This window comes from Microtus ochrogaster, unplaced genomic scaffold (assembly GCF_000317375.1).
Source record: "Microtus ochrogaster isolate Prairie Vole_2 unplaced genomic scaffold, MicOch1.0 UNK70, whole genome shotgun sequence".
Taxonomy (NCBI): Eukaryota; Metazoa; Chordata; class Mammalia; order Rodentia; family Cricetidae; genus Microtus; species Microtus ochrogaster.
The window spans coordinates 690,296-693,659 of NW_004949168.1; positions in this window are offsets into that span (position 1 = coordinate 690,296).

Here is a 3,364-nt window from a genome sequence, read left to right on the forward strand (position 1 = left end):
GATAGATAGATAGATAGATAGATAGATAGATAGATAGATAGATAGATAGATAGATAGACGGAGAAATGGATAGATAGATAGATAGATAGATAGATAGATAGATAGATAGATAGATAGATAGATAGATAGATAGATAGGAAAAGATAAAGCTGGAGGCAGACACAGAGGACACTGCACACTCCTTAGTGTTATCAGGACCAGCACCACTCCAGACCTTCCCCTTGTGACATTGCTCTCAATGACTAGTCATTCAAATTTTTCTCACATCCCAGATTGACCCCCAACCTCAGCTCCCACAGAACACAGCCTTGTCTCCTACATCATTCAGATAATTAAAGCAGTGAGATATAAGCTGATTCAAACTGCTGACTAACCTTCCTTCACAAAGTCCTTCCCTCCCATCTTTCCCTCAGGGTCAAAAGCAACATCTCTGTGGAAGCTATGGCGTCCATCTCCTCCCGCTACTTGAAGCCCCACATCGATTCTCTTCCTTAAGATCATCAGTCTGGGTTACTGCACTAGGAATTCCCTCCTGCTGTGAACAGAATTAAGGAGTCATAAAAACCTTTACCTTTACCTTGTAAACACTTGCAGCTCTGTCACCTTCACTCTTTTCTCTTTTTTTTTTCTTAATTATTTGTTCATTTTTTGTTTTGACACAAGGTTTCTCTGTAGCTTTGGAGCCTGTCCTGGAACTAGCTCTTATAAACCAGGCTGGCTTCAAACTCACAGAGATCCACCTGCCTCTGCCTCCTCTTACTTCTAAATCAACCATTTACATTCTCAGAAGCAACCTGAGTTCCTAAAGCTTAAAGCCCTGTTCACCTCAAAGGCTGAAAGCAAGGGAGGTCACAAGCCATTCACACTAAAAGATTTGCTCTTTGCTTAGCAATGCCAGTGAGAGAATTGTAACTAATGGTAAATTAGAAGTGACCCTGCCCTCATTTCCTTTCTGCTTCCATGACTAAACACTACCCCAACTCCAGCTTAGAGGTCCATCATTGAGTTAAACCAGGCCAGGAGCTTAGGCAGGAACAAAGCAGAAACCACAGAGGAATGCTACTGACTGGTTTGCTTTCCATGACTCGTTTTCTATCCTTTCTTATAACAACCAGGTCCTTGGGTGTTGCTGCCCACAGTGGTCTGGGCCCTCCCACATCAATCAACAATCAAGAAAATGGCCAGAGTCAAGCCTGCAATTTAAGGGAGGCATTTCCTCCTCCTCCACTTTGAATTAACAAAAATAAACCAGCACAGATCCCTTTAGTAAGATACCCAAGTAAAATGTTTAGTTCACATTGGAAGAGTCAAGGGGAAAAGATCATTTATTAATTTTATAAGCTATAAAATTCTCCAAATTTCTGCGTAACCACAGTTTTCAATAAGACAGAAGCAACAGTATGTTACTCTCAAGAAGTCGACATGAGAGTGAGAGGTGTGTTTCAGTTGGCAAAGTACTTATCAAGCACACGCAAGGCCCTGGGTGTGATCCTCAGCACTGTGTAAAACTGGCATGATGGTGCGTGCTTGCAATCCCAAACACTCAGGCGGTGGAGGAAGGAGAAAATGGTGGTGTTCAAGTCATCCTCAGGTAACTGAGGAGTTTGAAACCAGCCTGCACCACATGGGTAACGTGAAATCCTTTCTCAGAAAAAAAAAAGTGATATTGATTATAGTTTCATAGCCAGCATAAAATTAAAAGGTAGGCTATCTGTACATAAACATTAAGTAATGTAACCACCTGTGTTCCTGTCTTAAAACAGCAATATAATGATTGAAAGAAAGTAGAAGGAGAAGAGAAAACAGCATTCTCGGATGAGTGTAGCTGGGGGCTGCGGAGTCTCGTCAGTGTTGTGGACAGCCTTCTTCATCACAATCACCTGGCCATTTGTGCATGTTTATTTTAGAGCATGTTTCTACTCCCAGAATCAGTCAAACAACCTTGTCCGTGGTGATTGTGGGAGTTTTCAGTTTCATCCCTTCAGTTACAGTGGCTAATTTGGAATCTCAACCTGCCTGTGATATGGAAGCATCTGAGATGATTGGGGGGGCAGGATTTCTCAGAGGGTCTGCAGAGATGCTTCCCGAGGAAACTGGTGTTAGTAGGCAGATGGAATGGGGAAGAACCACACTCAGAAAGAGGAGGCATTCTCCAGGCACCTTGATACTTAGAGCAGACAGAAGATAATCTCCTTTCCCCCCCTCCCTTCCACTCTGTTCCCCTCCTCGTCTCCTTTTCTCTCTCTCTCTCTTCTTCCCCTCTCTCAAACTGTGCCCTTAGATATTCTAACACTAAACTCTACAGCTCTTGAACTCTACATTTACATTGGCGGTCCACCAGAACAGGGACTCCATAGAAAATAAAAAACAGGCAGAGTATTCTGAAGGCATGTGAGAGGCCATTTATCCCCAAGTATTTCCAGGAGGTGAAAAGACTGGTTTCATGGCTGGCACAAAACAAGCAACCTTATGATTGATAGATAGATAGATAGATAGATAGATAGATAGATAGATAGATAGATAGATAGATAGATAGATAGATAGAGATAGATAATAAGAATAAACTATTATGATGAAACACCCCTGAAGAATAATATGACCTGTTCTCTCCTTCCTCAGTTAAAATGTTAGAGATCATGTTGATCACATGGGTGAGGCTGTTGCATGTTTGGGCTAGGAAGTATCTTGTCACGAAACCTGATAAGAGAAATGTTGTAATAAGGAGTAGCGGGGCTGTGTCCCCAGCACCCTGGCCGCCTGGCTAGCTTATGCCCTGAAATAACAACACACAAATTGTATTTATTTAAACACTGCTTGGCCATTTATATCTATCCTCTTCTCAGCTAACTCTTGCACCTAGACTAGCCCATTTCTAATAATCTGTGTAGCATCAGTCTTACCGGGAAAGATTCTAGCCTATGTCCATCCTGGGTCGGAGCTTCATCGCGTGTGCCTCAGAGAGCAGAGCTCTCGCGTCCGCCCGGGAGAGGGGAGCATGGCCTCTCTCTGAGCTCACTTCCTCTTCCTCCCAGCATTCTGTTCTGTTTACTCCTCCCACACATGTTTTAACCTATCAGGGCCAAGCAGTTTCTTTATTGCTTAACCAATGAAATCAACAGATTGATATATGACACTCCCATATCAGAGAAAGAAACAAATTTAAAGTGGGGAATGAAAGAAATTAGAAGATGGTTAAGATAAGAAGCAGGTGCATGACATGGCCTGCTTCATGCTGGCCCTCTGAAGGAAAGTCAGATTAAAAGCCTTATTTATGACCGGGCGGTGGTGGCGCACGCCTTTAATCCCAGCACTCAGGAGGCAGAGGCAGGTGGATCTCTGTGAGTTCGAGGCCAGCCTGGTCTAT